This window comes from Protopterus annectens, chromosome 12.part0 (assembly GCF_019279795.1).
Source record: "Protopterus annectens isolate FY-2018-M chromosome 12.part0, PAN1.0, whole genome shotgun sequence".
In the NCBI taxonomy this organism is placed as follows: Eukaryota; Metazoa; Chordata; order Ceratodontiformes; family Protopteridae; genus Protopterus; species Protopterus annectens.
In genome coordinates this window covers 768855782-768872315 of record NC_056746.1, presented here as the reverse complement: position 1 = coordinate 768872315, position 16534 = coordinate 768855782, and the positions used below count along the sequence as shown (strand labels likewise).

Here is a 16534-nt window from a genome sequence, read left to right as displayed (position 1 = left end):
GATGAGAAAATTTAGCTATTTTACATAAGTTTGCTCTAATTTGGAAAGAAGAGATGACAGAAGGTCAGTAAGGCCTGGAGCTGCATACAAAAGACAGGGTAAGAGAAGAGACAGGGCTAGGGAGGGTTTGGTGGAGGGTGAAAGAAATGTATGATTACGGTACAGAAAACCAAGCTTTTAGTGTTTTTTTTATGCATTGATTGATGTGTATGTCGAATGTTAGTTCATCGTCGATGGTGACACCAAGTAACTTAGTATGCGGTTCAGGTCTGAAGATGGTATTGTTAAGGGAGGTGATGGAGAAAGAGGATTTATGTTGTGCTAGTGTTTTAGAAAGGAAAAGTAGAAGTTTAGTTTTTTTAGGATGTAATATTAGTTGATTATCAGTGAGCCAGGTTTCGATGGAAGTGAAAGTGCCTTGGGTAAGAGAAAGGAGTTCTGGGATGCTGTGGGCAGTGGTAATAAGGGTGGAGTCGTTGGCATATTGTAAAAGTGTCGAGCGGTTAGTAGCAGAGTGTAAATTGTTAGTGAAAATATTAAACAAGAGTGGACCCAAAATACAGCCTTGGGGAAAACCAGTGCTGACAGGCAGAAATGGGAGGAGACAGTTTGCCAGTGTATAGATTGTTGTCTATTAGATAAGAAGACAGAGCACCAGACTATAGAGGGGGTAGAAAGATGAAGGTCAGAAAATTTAGTTTACAGTTTAGAGTGGGAGACGGTATCAAAAGCTGTATAGAGATCCAAGGAATAAACAGGAAAGAAGTAGATTATCACGGGCTTCTGCTATGTTTGGGCGAATGAGAGTACTGTGGTAGAGGTGTTGTGGTGGGGTCTAAATCCTTCAAGAATTTGCTTGACTGGGGTAATGATACAACAAATGATAGCAAAAAGTGTATGTTTAAATGCGGCACGTGCTGCATGTGCAATTATAATTGGGTAGGTGAGCAATTTTCTGTTAACAGCAATTTATTCCAAGTTGCTGGACATTTCTCTTGTGAAACTAGTCGGGTTATTTATTTAGCTATTTGCAATTCCTATCTAGCTTTTTATGTAGGTATGACTAGCAGAAAGTTAAAGGCTAGGATATGTAAACATATCCTGGATATTAAGAATGAAAAAACAACTAATGCTCTTTTTAGGCATATTATGTCTAATCCCAGCCATTTTTTTCATTTTTTGGTTTTAGATCAAGTTAAGCCAGACTTCCGGGGATATCTTGCAGACAAACATCTAGCCAAGACGGAATTAATTTCGCAAATTTGGTTAAATGCAACTTGTTTTCCTGGACTAATGATTCTGTTTCTATTTCATCTTTACTGAAGCTTAAATTTTTAGCCAATTAATTGTGTACATGTTTTAATTGGTGGGTCACATGTTCATGGCTGCTGACTGAGCCGTTGTGTCTACTAGTGTTATCTATACTTGTATAAGGTACTTTCTCCACTCTCTTAACTCCTGGAAGTGCTCGTGTTTGGACTCCTAAGATCTGCCATACCCTCCCGCCAAATCCTGCCTTGGGTTTCCCCTGGGTTATCTAAACCACCCTGGACAACACCTCAGTAAACATCACTCTTGTATAAGGTACTTTCTCCACTCTCTTAACTCCTGGAAGTGCTCGTGTTTGGACTCCTAAGATCTGCCATACCCTCCCGCCAAATCCTGCCTTGGGTTTCCCCTGGGTTATCTAAACCACCCTGGACAACACCTCAGTAAACATCACTCTTGTATAAGGTACTTTCTCCACTCTCTTAACTCCTGGAAGTGCTCGTGTTTGGACTCCTAAGATCTGCCATACCCTCCCGCCAAATCCTGCCTTGGGTTTCCCCTGGGTTATCTAAACCACCCTGGACAACACCTCAGTAAACATCACTCTTGTATAAGGTACTTTCTCCACTCTCTTAACTCCTGGAAGTGCTCGTGTTTGGACTCCTAAGATCTGCCATACCCTCCCGCCAAATCCTGCCTTGGGTTTCCCCTGGGTTATCTAAACCACCCTGGACAACACCTCAGTAAACATCACTGTATGTCACGGTGTTTTGATTTTTATCAAGAGTATTTCTTATGCTAGTATTTGTCCTTTACTCTTGTTTTTTGTACTAGACTACTGCCAGTCACTGCCAGCAGCGAATCCCCCTCCCTGCTTAGTATAATTATCCTATCCCTTAGACTGCCTCTTTGTTTCACTAGACCCTTACCTTCTTTATCTAGCCCTTAAGCTATCTGTGATTTTTGTACCTGCCATTCCCTTCTCCCACCTCCAGTGCTCTTCTCTCCCCCTAAAGACATTCTAGTTTCTCCCTCTACCTCCCTTACTGATTATTTTGTTGTGCTCTCCTTGACTCTTCTCCTCTTCTTGGTTGTCTTTCCTTTCTTGAGCCCTGACCACATCTCAGTCCCTCAGTCTTATTCAACAGTCTCTAAGCTGCACCTTTACTACCTCTACACTATTCTAGGCTTCATTGAGCCTATCCAAAACGGTTTCTCTTTAGCCTCACCTATCCTTTGATTTTTCCCCTATCCTCCACTTTACCCTTAGCTACCCTCCTTTTGCCAGCCTACTGCCACTGATTTATACCTTACTGATTGTTTTCACTCCCTCTGCTCTCTCCTGATTTTGTGAACCTCTGGTCACTCATCTATGTTTCCTCATTCTGACTAGTACCTTCCTCTCTATTTAGTGCTTACACCCCTTTCATTCTATGAATCCTCTCCTCACTGTGTCCTCCCCTACTTATTGGGTGTATCCTACTGCTACACCTCTCTCCTCGTACTGCCGTCTTCATCTCTATTCTCTAGAGGATTATCTTTACCTGTTTACAAAACAGGTATTGTGCCCAATTATTGTCTCTTCCTGGACATTTCCATTCTATTCCTACCTTTTTCCAACTGTTGTTTATTGTAATTCCTGCTTCTCCCTCTTCTCTGTATCCGCTGTTTCTTCCCACCTTTCACTTGTTATTACTGCCTTCTTTTTTTTTGCTACTTGAATACTCTGCCCGCCCCTTAGCTCTTGACTTCCGCCAGAACTTATATATAGATGTGTTTCCTTAGGGCGCCATCTTTACTCTCCCCTCCTGCGCGTGGCTGCTGACTGAGCCGTTGTGTCTACTAGTGTTATCTATAGTAAGTTTTGTATGTTGTGTTAATTTAGCTAGTTAACTGAACAAAAGCCTTACCTGTCTTGTTACTGAATTACACTGAATGTAACCTTATGCTGTGTTACTTCCTATGTTGTGTTGTATTTCTTTTTAAAGCATTTTTCTGTTCTTTTTCCTGGATACTTTTACGTATTATTAGCACAGATTATTGCCGCTTAAACTGCTGCGCCTGAAACGCTGCGGATTTTTCTTTTTAGAGCGTTTTTCTGTTTTTTATCCTGGATACTTTTACTTAGCACAGTTGATTACCGCCTAAACTGATGCGCCTGAAACGCTGCTCTTACTAAACGCGCCATAGCTACTCGCGCTTTTTGATCCGTGCTTAGGATTGAAACTTAGTTTGTATTTTCTCCTTTACCTGTATTTTGTCTACTGATTAATAGCATAGAAGCTTGCCGCCTTAACGGTTGCACCTGAAACGCTGCATTCAATAGACGTGTTATAGCTAATTGCACCTTTAGTTGAGTGTTTGATTGGTAAATAGTATGTATTCAACTGGTTATTACTGATGTTGAGCAACGTTATGGTTATTGTTGGTTTTGAATACTATCTCTTGAAACGACATTCTACTTACTTATTTAGTGTAGCCTTTAGCCTTTGGGCTAGCCTTACATTTAATCTTGGTTCCGCTACCCTTATTGCTACTTGTGAAAAGGGGGTGCTAGCGATTTGAGCTCTACATCGCCAGTCTCTATGCATGGCCTGTGTCTTAAGACAATACCATTTTTTGTTTACCTACTTCTCCCCTGTATGTGCAAGGTAGAATTCTAGGGGATTTATTTGGTGTGTTATAGTAACTCTACTTTTATGTACTCCTAATATCTGTGATTTAGGTGCTTTCTGTTATTCCTTTTTTGTTGGCCTTGTAGTATCTATGTTTAGCTCTCATAGGGTAGGCTCTGTTGATTGTTGCTAGTTTATTGTGGGATTGTGATTAAACTGTAATGGTATTTTAAAGAAATTAGCTTTTACTACTTTTGTCTTTTCTTTGTGCTTGGCTATGTCGCATTGACTTTTAGCTTAATCTGTGTCAGGCACTGTTACCTAATAAGGGTTCAACTTGGGGATAGCACTGAAGCTATACGAATACTTTTTTTTTTTCCCGCCTTATCACTGTTGAATTCCCTCTAGCAAATTGCGCGCGTTGCACCACATTACTGCATTTTGGATTAAACTGTTGTTACTGCACTGTGTTCCTGTCCTCTGCTTTTACAGTTGGGTTTTGTGTAACCAGATGCAGATGCGTACATGCAGAAAAGAAATTGTACTTTAATCTTAACACCTGGCTGCAAAGTATATTAACCTTTGTTATTATTGCCTAGTAAATGCATATATATGTCAGTCCTATGTATGATCTGATTTTGTAGGTCAGAGTACCACTGTATTACATGCTGCTCATTTATTGTCTTTTTATTTATCTTTTCTCTACCAGCTTGTATAAGGTACTTTCTCCACTCTCTTAACTCCTGGAAGTGCTCGTGTTTGGACTCCTAAGATCTGCCATACCCTCCCGCCAAATCCTGCCTTGGGTTTCCCCTGGGTTATCTAAACCACCCTGGACAACACCTCAGTAAACATCACTGTATGTCACAGTGTTTTGATTTTTATCAAGAGTATTTCTTATGCTAGTATTTGTCCTTTACTCTTGTTTTTTGTACTAGACTACTGCCAGTCACTGCCAGCAGCGAATCCCCCTCCCTGCTTAGTATAATTATCCTATCCCTTAGACTGCCTCTTTGTTTCACTAGACCCTTACCTTCTTTATCTAGCCCTTAAGCTATCTGTGATTTTGTACCTGCCATTCCCTTCTCCCACCTCCAGTGCTCTTCTCTCCCCTAAAGACATTCTAGTTTCTCCCTCTACCTCCCTTACTGATTATTTTGTTGTGCTCTCCTTGACTCTTCTCCTCTTCTTGGTTGTCTTTCCTTTCTTGAGCCCTGACCACATCTCAGTCCCTCAGTCTTATTCAACAGTCTCTAAGCTGCACCTTTACTACCTCTACACTATTCTAGGCTTCATTGAGCCTATCCAAAACGGTTTCTCTTTAGCCTCACCTATCCTTTGATTTTTCCCCTATCCTCCACTTTACCCTTAGCTACCCTCCTTTTGCCAGCCTACTGCCACTGATTTATAACTTACTGATTGTTTTCACTCCCTCTGCTCTCTCCTGATTTTGTGAACCTCTGGTCACTCATCTATGTTTCCTCATTCTGACTAGTACCTTCCTCTCTATTTAGTGCTTACACCCCTTTCATTCTATGAATCCTCTCCTCACTGTGTCCTCCCTACTTATTGGGTGTATCCTACTGCTATACCTCTCTCCTCGTACTGCTGTCTTCATCTCTATTCTCTAGAGGATTATCTTTACCTGTTTACAAAACAGGTATTGTGCCCAATTATTGTCTCTTCCTGGACATTTCCATTCTATTCCTACCTTTTTCCAACTGTTGTTTATTGTAATTCCTGCTTCTCCCTCTTCTCTGTATCCGCTGTTTCTTCCCACCTTTCACTTGTTATTACTGCCTTCTTTTTTGCTACTTGAATACTCTGCCCGCCCCTTAGCTCTTGACTTCCGCTTGTGAACTTATATATAGATGTGTTTCCTTAGGGCGCCATCTTTACTCTCCCCTCCTGCGCGTGGCTGCTGACTGAGCCGTTGTGTCTACTAGTGTTATCTATAGTAAGTTTTGTATGTTGTGTTAATTTAGCTAGTTAACTGAACAAAAGCCTTACCTGTCTTGTTACTGAATTACACTGAATGTAACCTTATGCTGTGTTACTTCCTATGTTGTGTTGTATTTCTTTTTTAAAGCATTTTTCTGTTCTTTTTCCTGGATACTTTTACGTATTATTAGCACAGATTATTGCCGCCTAAACTGCTGCGCCTGAAACGCTGCGGATTTTTCTTTTTTAGAGCGTTTCTGTTTTTTATCCTGGATACTTTTACTTAGCACAGTTGATTACCGCCTAAACTGATGCGCCTGAAACGCTGCTCTTACTAAACGCGCCATAGCTACTCGCGCTTTTTGATCCGTGCTTAGGATTGAAACTTAGTTTGTATTTTCTCCTTTACCTGTATTTTGTCTACTGATTAATAGCATAGAAGCTTGCCGCTTAACGGTTGCACCTGAAACGCTGCATTCAATAGACGTGTTATAGCTAATTGCACCTTTAGTTGAGTGTTTGATTGGTAAATAGTATGTATTCAACTGGTTATTACTGATGTTGAGCAACGTTATGTTTATTGTTGGTTTTGAATACTATCTCTTGAAACGACATTCTACTTACTTATTTAGTGTAGCCTTTAGCCTTTGGGCTAGCCTTACATTTAATCTTGGTTCCGCTACCCTTATTGCTACTTGTGAAAAGGGGGTGCTAGCGATTTGAGCTCTACATCGCCAGTCTCTATGCATGGCCTGTGTCTTAAGACAATACCATTTTTTGTTTACCTACTTCTCCCCTGTATGTGCAAGGTAGAATTCTAGGGGATTTATTTGGTGTGTTATAGTAACTCTACTTTTATGTACTCCTAATATCTGTGATTTAGGTGCTTTCTGTTATTCCTTTTTTGTTGGCCTTGTAGTATCTATGTTTAGCTCTCATAGGGTAGGCTCTGTTGATTGTTGCTAGTTTATTGTGGGATTGTGATTAAACTGTAATGGTATTTTAAAGAAATTAGCTTTTACTACTTTTGTCTTTTCTTTGTGCTTGGCTATGTCGCATTGACTTTTAGCTTAATCTGTGTCAGGCACTGTTACCTAATAAGGGTTCAACTTGGGGATAGCACTGAAGCTATACGAATACTTTTTTTTTTTCCCGCCTTATCACTGTTGAATTCCCTCTAGCAAACTGCGCGCGTTGCACCACATTACTGCATTTTGGATTAAACTGTTGTTACTGCACTGTGTTCCTGTCCTCTGCTTTTACAGTTGGGTTTTGTGTAACCAGATGCAGATGCGTACATGCAGAAAAGAAATTGTACTTTAATCTTAACACCTGGCTGCAAAGTATATTAACCTTTGTTATTATTGCCTAGTAAATGCATATATATGTCAGTCCTATGTATGATCTGATTTTGTAGGTCAGAGTACCACTGTATTACATGCTGCTCATTTATTGTCTTTTTATTTATCTTTTCTCTACCAGCTTGTATAAGGTACTTTCTCCACTCTCTTAACTCCTGGAAGTGCTCGTGTTTGGACTCCTAAGATCTGCCATACCCTCCCGCCAAATCCTGCCTTGGGTTTCCCTGGGTTATCTAAACCACCCTGGACAACACCTCAGTAAACATCACTGTATGTCACAGTGTTTTGATTTTTATCAAGAGTATTTCTTATGCTAGTATTTGTCCTTTACTCTTGTTTTTTGTACTAGACTACTGCCAGTCACTGCCAGCAGCGAATCCCCCTCCCTGCTTAGTATAATTATCCTATCCCTTAGACTGCCTCTTTGTTTCACTAGACCCTTACCTTCTTTATCTAGCCCTTAAGCTATCTGTGATTTTTGTACCTGCCATTCCCTTCTCCCACCTCCAGTGCTCTTCTCTCCCCCCTAAAGACATTCTAGTTTCTCCCTCTACCTCCCTTACTGATTATTTTGTTGTGCTCTCCTTGACTCTTCTCCTCTTCTTGGTTGTCTTTCCTTTCTTGAGCCCTGACCACATCTCAGTCCCTCAGTCTTATTCAACAGTCTCTAAGCTGCACCTTTACTACCTCTACACTATTCTAGGCTTCATTGAGCCTATCCAAAACGGTTTCTCTTTAGCCTCACCTATCCTTTGATTTTTCCCCTATCCTCCACTTTACCCTTAGCTACCCTCCTTTTGCCAGCCTACTGCCACTGATTTATAACTTACTGATTGTTTTCACTCCCTCTGCTCTCTCCTGATTTTGTGAACCTCTGGTCACTCATCTATGTTTCCTCATTCTGACTAGTACCTTCCTCTCTATTTAGTGCTTACACCCCTTTCATTCTATGAATCCTCTCCTCACTGTGTCCTCCCCTACTTATTGGGTGTATCCTACTGCTATACCTCTCTCCTCGTACTGCTGTCTTCATCTCTATTCTCTAGAGGATTATCTTTACCTGTTTACAAAACAGGTATTGTGCCCAATTATTGTCTCTTCCTGGACATTTCCATTCTATTCCTACCTTTTTCCAACTGTTGTTTATTGTAATTCCTGCTTCTCCCTCTTCTCTGTATCCGCTGTTTCTTCCCACCTTTCACTTGTTATTACTGCCTTCTTTTTTTGCTACTTGAATACTCTGCCCGCCTTAGCTCTTGACTTCCGCTTGTGAACTTATATATAGATGTGTTTCCTTAGGGCCATCTTTACTCTCCCTCCTGCGTGGCTGCTGACTGAGCCGTTGTGTCTACTAGTGTTATCTATAGTAAGTTTTGTATGTTGTGTTAATTTAGCTAGTTAACTGAACAAAAGCCTTACCTGTCTTGTTACTGAATTACACTGAATGTAACCTTATGCTGTGTTACTTCCTATGTTGTGTTGTATTTCTTTTTAAAGCATTTTTCTGTTCTTTTTCCTGGATACTTTTACGTATTATTAGCACAGATTATTGCCGCCTAAACTGCTGCGCCTGAAACGCCATGGATTTTTCTTTTTAGAGCGTTTCTGTTTTTTATCCTGGATACTTTTACTTAGCACAGTTGATTACCGCCTAAACTGATGCGCCTGAAACGCTGCTCTTACTAAACGCGCCATAGCTACTCGCGCTTTTTGATCCGTGCTTAGGATTGAAACTTAGTTTGTATTTTCTCCTTTACCTGTATTTTGTCTACTGATTAATAGCATAGAAGCTTGCCGCCTTAACGGTTGCACCTGAAACGCTGCATTCAATAGACGTGTTATAGCTAATTGCACCTTTAGTTGAGTGTTTGATTGGTAAATAGTATGTATTCAACTGGTTATTACTGATGTTGAGCAACGTTATGGTTATTGTTGGTTTTGAATACTATCTCTTGAAACGACATTCTACTTACTTATTTAGTGTAGCCTTTAGCCTTTGGGCTAGCCTTACATTTAATCTTGGTTCCGCTACCCTTATTGCTACTTGTGAAAGGGGTGCTAGCGATTTGAGCTCTACATCGCCAGTCTCTATGCATGGCCTGTGTCTTAAGACAATACCATTTTTTGTTTACCTACTTCTCCCCTGTATGTGCAAGGTAGAATTCTAGGGGATTTATTTGGTGTGTTATAGTAACTCTACTTTTATGTACTCCTAATATCTGTGATTTAGGTGCTTTCTGTTATTCCTTTTTTGTTGGCCTTGTAGTATCTATGTTTAGCTCTCATAGGGTAGGCTCTGTTGATTGTTGCTAGTTTATTGTGGGATTGTGATTAAACTGTAATGGTATTTTAAAGAAATTAGCTTTTACTACTTTTGTCTTTTCTTTGTGCTTGGCTATGTCGCATTGACTTTTAGCTTAATCTGTGTCAGGCACTGTTACCTAATAAGGGTTCAACTTGGGGATAGCACTGAAGCTATACGAATACTTTTTTTTCCCCGCCTTATCACTGTTGAATTCCCTCTAGCAAACTGCGCGCGTTGCACCACATTACTGCATTTTGGATTAAACTGTTGTTACTGCACTGTGTTCCTGTCCTCTGCTTTTACAGTTGGGTTTTGTGTAACCAGATGCAGATGCGTACATGCAGAAAAGAAATTGTACTTTAATCTTAACACCTGGCTGCAAAGTATATTAACCTTTGTTATTATTGCCTAGTAAATGCATATATATGTCAGTCCTATGTATGATCTGATTTTGTAGGTCAGAGTACCACTGTATTACATGCTGCTCATTTATTGTCTTTTTATTTATCTTTTCTCTACCAGCTTGTATAAGGTACTTTCTCCACTCTCTTAACTCCTGGAAGTGCTCGTGTTTGGACTCCTAAGATCTGCCATACCCTCCCGCCAAATCCTGCCTTGGGTTTCCCCTGGGTTATCTAAACCACCCTGGACAACACCTCAGTAAACATCACTGTATGTCACAGTGTTTTGATTTTTATCAAGAGTATTTCTTATGCTAGTATTTGTCCTTTACTCTTGTTTTTGTACTAGACTACTGCCAGTCACTGCCAGCAGCGAATCCCCCTCCCTGCTTAGTATAATTATCCTATCCCTTAGACTGCCTCTTTGTTTCACTAGACCCTTACCTTCTTTATCTAGCCCTTAAGCTATCTGTGATTTTTGTACCTGCCATTCCCTTCTCCCACCTCCAGTGCTCTTCTCTCCCCCCTAAAGACATTCTAGTTTCTCCCTCTACCTCCCTTACTGATTATTTTGTTGTGCTCTCCTTGACTCTTCTCCTCTTCTTGGTTGTCTTTCCTTTCTTGAGCCCTGACCACATCTCAGTCCCTTAGTCTTATTCAACAGTCTCTAAGCTGCACCTTTACTACCTCTACACTATTCTAGGCTTCATTGAGCCTATCCAAAACGGTTTCTCTTTAGCCTCACCTATCCTTTGATTTTTCCCCTATCCTCCACTTTACCCTTAGCTACCCTCCTTTTGCCAGCCTACTGCCACTGATTTACACCTTACTGATTGTTTTCACTCCCTCTGCTCTCTCCTGATTTTGTGTCTGCCCCGCTCCGCTCCCCTCCCTACCCCCAAATCCCACCCACCCCTAGAGGTCCTTAACTTATAGCTCTCTAGACACACACCCCTTATCTCCTACCCTATCTACATCCTTTTATCAGTAGACCTCTCCCCTTAGCAATTATCTCTCTTCCTTTTCTCCTCCTCCTCTTGCTCCACCCATTTCTAATCCTCCACCTCCACACTATCTTCTAATTTCCTTTTACACCCATTAATTTTCATTTACATCATTCCCCATCTTTTAATTTCGTACCTAACCAAGCCTAACTACACACTGTACCTGCTAACTGTCCTAGTATCTACCTGTTACTGACAACCTCTTCCTATTTGCTTTCTTCTTGTTTTCTTTTCTTTCTTCATAATACACCACTCTACTAATTTAACACATACCTACTAGCTAGTATACTAACCGACTCTCCCAAACTACATCAGTCCTAAGACTTACTCAACACTATGTCTCCAACACGAAAACCCTTTCTTATATACATCCTTCTCTCCACCACTGTTTTAGCCTCGCTTTCTATATCTTACTATATCACCTTCTTTGAAAACAACTCATTAAAGGAACAAAATCATCATCTCCAGCAAACACTACCATCCTCTTTTCTTACTACCCTTAATCACAGTAATATAACCTGCTCAGCCAATTATCTTCTACCAAAATACCACAGAACAACTCATATGACATTCTATGTTAACAAAAAGAATTGTAATAACTTACTTAAAATCCTTAAATTCCTATCCTATTCCAATCATTACCTCCTCCTACATGGAGATATTCACCCAAACCCTGGTCCCTCTACCAAGGTTAACCTAAACACAAATAGACATCCTCCAACTTTACCTTCACCATGCACTAAAATAACTAACTCCCTCCTTATAGCTCACCTTAATATCAGAAGCATTAATAACAAAGTTCATCACCTCCATGCTTTATTGGACTTGCATTCATTTGACATTTTATGTCTTACAGAAACATGGTTAAAACCCTCTACCCAGGACCAGGAAATAACCCCACCTGGCTACAACATACTCAGAAGCGACCGCAAAACCAAGAAAGGTGGTGGGGTAGCCATCATCTATAAATCTAATCTCCAACTTACCCTCCATAATGAACTTTCATTAATAGACCCTAAAGCTGAATCACTATCAACCAAACTCCAGATTAACAACAACAAATCAATCTACTTAATTTGTATGTATCTTCCCCCTGGTAATAATACTCAGACTCTGGAAAACTTACTTAGTTCACTTTCCAACCAACAACCCCAAGAAACCATAATACTTGGTGACTTTAACATTGACTGGATAACCTGTTCACACCAGCACCCAACTAACCATATTAATCTCTATGGGTTCTCACAATTAATAACAACTCCTACTAGAATCCATAAACAAAATAGAAAAGAAACAACTCTTGACTGGATCCTTATTAATAACCAACCTTGCAGTTATACTCCAGGAACCCTTCCAGATAATATTAGTGATCTTATGCTTACATATGTGATAAGACAAAAAGTGAATATTCCACACACTCATAAACTGAAAACATCCCGCTCAAAAAAGTTCTTCAACCCAGATAACTTCCTTACTGAATTGCAGGCATGCGACTGGTCACCACTAACTCATCTTGAACTTAACAAAGCCGTGACCTACTTTAATACAAACTTTTTTCAAATCCTTGATCATCATGCCCCTTTTCACTCTACTAGAATAAGATCCAAACCTGCTCCATGGCTATCTAAACAAACAAAAGAAAAAATGAGCCTTAGAAATCAAATCTGGGCCAAATGGAGAGGTAGTAAAAGTGCATCTGACCACCTCCTCTTCAAACAATTAAGGAATGCTACCAAGAAAGATACTGTTAGAGACAAAAAGGAATATTATCTTCACCTTCAACAAAGCAGTCAAAAAACCCCTCAAAAATTCTGGTCAAGTGTTAATAAACTTCTTAAACCTGGACATTCACCGACTCCTACCCCTTCAGGCTTTCATCTCAACAATGCTACACAGATCCCTGAAGCCTTTAATAAGTATTTTACAGAAGCCATTCAATCGCTAGCTAACTCATTACCCACATCTACTGCTTCATTACCAAATACCTCTTTACCCTCATCTAAGACCTTTCAGATTCAACCCGTTGCTACATCCCTTATTTATAAGCTGCTTAAAAAACTAAAACCTTGCACCCCATCTGCTGATAAACTACCATCTGAATACTTACAAATAGCTGCAAAAGCTATCAAATATCCAGTATCCATACTGATAAATAGGACTATCACTGAGGGAACAATCCCAACCTTATGGAAAATATCTCATATAATTCCCCTACACAAAGGAGGCTCATCAACTGAACTCTCAAATTTTCGACCTATTGCCTTACTTTCCCCATTAGCCAAGATTATGGAAAGATGTGTTCATAAACAAATTCTTAACTACCTTCTTCAAAACAAACTTCTAGCCGACTGTCAACATGGTTTCAGACCATTCCACAGCACCACAACTGCCCTCCTTTCCTTCTCTGACACCATAAATATTAATAGAAACAAAAATCATTTCTCCTCAGCATTATTCATAGACCTTTCAAAAGCCTTTGATATGGTTAACCACAATTTACTTCTTGATAAACTAAACCTTTATTCTCTCAGCCCACACTCACTACAGTTGTTTAAGAGCTATCTCCAAAACAGGCAACAAGCAGTCCTATGGGAGAACAACCTATATTCCTTACTCCCAGTAAATATTGGTGTTCCACAAGGATCAATCCTTGGCCCCCTTCTTTTTTCATTATTTATCAATGACCTACATCTCAATATACCTCAAGCCAACTGCATTCAATATGCTGATGACTCAACATTAATCTGCACTGCTAAAAATATTCCCTCCCTCCAGTCCCTCACCCAAACAGTCTTCTTAACTGTCGAAAACTGGTTTTTGCAACACTGCCTCCTCCTTAACCCCAAAAACTAAGCTTCTTCTCTTTACTCCCACTCATAAATCTCCCACACCTCTCTTTACTATCTCCTCAAATAATGCAACCAGTATTAACCCTGATAAGACCACTTTCGATTACTAGGGGTAACTATTGATAACAGTCTCAATTATGATGAACACATTAACACCACTATTAAAGCTGTAAACAAAAAAATTGGGACTCTCTACAGAATTAAACCCTTTCTGACCCCAGTAGCTAGAAAAACATTGCTCAGACACACCTGATCTCCACCCTCTTCTATGCCTCACCTATCTATACTAACTTATCCAAAAATAACATTATCAAACTCTCTATCTGTTACAATAGCATAGCCAGATTCATTACTGCTACTCCCCTAAGAACACACCACTGTCTTAACCTCAAACAGCTAGACTGGTTAGAGCTAACTAACCACTTACACTATCAACAACTACTCATCATTCAAAAGACCCTCTTCTACCCTGATGCCACCCCTAGCCTTTCAAAACTGATAATCCCATATAAAAACCTAGCCACACTCCGTTCTGCTAACAAACTCCTAGTATCTCTAACTAAATCATATAATAAAGCAGGAGATTCATTATTTTCAAATTCCATAGGTAAAATCTGGAATCAACTCCCTCAAGAAATTACTAATCAAAACTCTACCTCTCTTTTCAAAAACACATCAGAGAACATCTTAAAGCACAGTGGTTGTGTCCTTGTGCTAATCCCGACTGAAACCATGTCCTCATTTACCTAATTTTTCCTCCCCTTTCCACTTTCTGAGCTCCTCACAAACACTTTCAATAGTTGGAGATTTGTATCTGAGAATGTAGACTTTGCCAGCAACCTTTTTAACTTCATCTTGTGTTATTGTTTCTGTTTTAATAAGGCTAATACAGTAGTATATATTAGTAGTAGTGTTATAGTTTCTTTTTAATAAGTCAAATACAGTAGTACATATTAGTAGTAGTGTTATAGTTTCTTTTTAATAAGTCTAATACAGTAGTACATATTATAAGTTTATCTCCTATTTTTAGTATCTCTTTTGTGTTGAAATTGAATTTTCTTTTTTACCTTGTATTGTTTACTCATATTAATGCTTTATTGTGCCAAATTATTGTTTATTGCCTGTACTGGAGCTTTTCTCCCCGGGCCTCTACTGAAAACGGATACATGTCCAGCTAGACTAGCCCGGTCAACAAATGTAAAATAAAATAAATAAATAAATTAATGTATGGAATTTTTTAGTTGAATTTGTTCTGAAGAAGTTCCTAAACTGTTTGAAGGAACGAAAGCGCTTAACTTTTAATAAAAGTTATTGGTTTTATATGTGCTTTCACCTGGCTTGAGCACCTTTGTTTTATACTTTTTAGTCGCTTCTCAATCTGATATTTATCACAAGTTAGTCTCTGAATCCCCTTACTTCTACTACCTCCCCCCCACCCCAAAAACACCATGGTTGCAAGTATTTTTCCCACTCAGTTGAAAACGGCTGCCTCTGAAAAAACCCCATGTGCAGCACAATCGTCTCTCAAGCTTGCCTCATAATTTAAGAATTACCAAGTATATGTCAGCCTCTCTACTAATGCATTACTTTATATATATATATATATATATTTTTTTTTTTTAACTTCTTCAATTGTGTAACTAGGTTAGTGGTGTGCACACTTACTGGTTCGCATATAGTAAGCCCCCCATCTACTTCTACCTTACCATCACTCTTGTTATTTTCTGCCTATTTTTTAACTGTTACCATTATAAACTGCCTGCTACCATCTGTCTAGGTTTCTGAGTTGCAGGTACAATATTTATCTTAGCCTCAAAGGGCTCAGCTTATCATGCTTCGATAATACCTCAGACTCTTGCACTGACCTGGACTAGGCACTGACAACAGTCTATTTTTGGTTGCTCAGTCTACCTCTTGCAGCTTAGCCTGCTCCGTTCACCCTCGCGCAGCTCGGGCTGACTCCACTCCCCTACCCTACAGCCAAATCTCACCCATACCCACAACACCTAAACTTACAGTCTATTCTCTCCACCCTCTCACTGTACTCTATCCAATCAGAACATCTCCTCTTTCCATCAAATTGTATGAGCTCTCCCCACTTTACCTTACAACATACTTCTAACCTCCTTATTAACTTCCTTCTCCATTAACTCCTCTCTTATCTAGGCTATCACCTATCTTTCCCACAAACTCTACTACACACACACACACACACACACACACACACACACACACACACACACACACACACACACACCCTACCATTATCTCTATCGACACTCTCACTGTTTTCCATTTAATCTCCATATACCATTTCTACTTCTATAGCAAATTTACTGCTTCTAATCTATCCATATCCTTCCCTCCTACTATACATTATACTCTTCAGTATTCATTATTCATTTCTTTTTTTTCATTTTCTTAGTTCTTCCAGTCCTAACTGTACAATGTTTCTCCTCACCCTCCTTGCACTTATGTTTTTTTGTCTATCTTCTCTTTCATCTTATTTAGTACCAATTCCATCTACACTCTTCCCTACTATAGGCACTGCCTCTTCCTCCATTTTCACACATCACTACCCCCTACCATCACTCCTCATTTATTTTACATGGACCATAGTTTCTTGTTTAAACCTAAACTTTATCAAACACCACTTTCCTTGTCCAACATCAAATAGACTTACTATATATCCAAAATTAAAGCATTCCTTGCCTGTATTTTCATTAGGTTTCTGCTACTCTGTGGTGACATTCACCCTAACCCAGGTACCAATTTCACACCATCCCCAT

The 16534-nt window shown here is 39.6% G+C and overlaps 1 protein-coding gene and 1 long non-coding RNA gene across 2 annotated transcripts in view; one reads left to right on the top strand and one right to left on the bottom strand.

Annotated features, from left to right (window-relative positions):
- Positions 1-16534, bottom strand: part of USP31 (ubiquitin specific peptidase 31) — a 2233792-nt gene that overhangs the window by 1966287 nt on the left and 250971 nt on the right. The gene's annotated exons all lie outside the window — the stretch shown is intronic.
- Positions 1351-7404, top strand: LOC122816794. Its single transcript, XR_006367099.1, has 3 exons — positions 1351-2024; positions 4594-4743; positions 7308-7404. It is a non-coding gene; the product is annotated as an uncharacterized LOC122816794 (long non-coding RNA).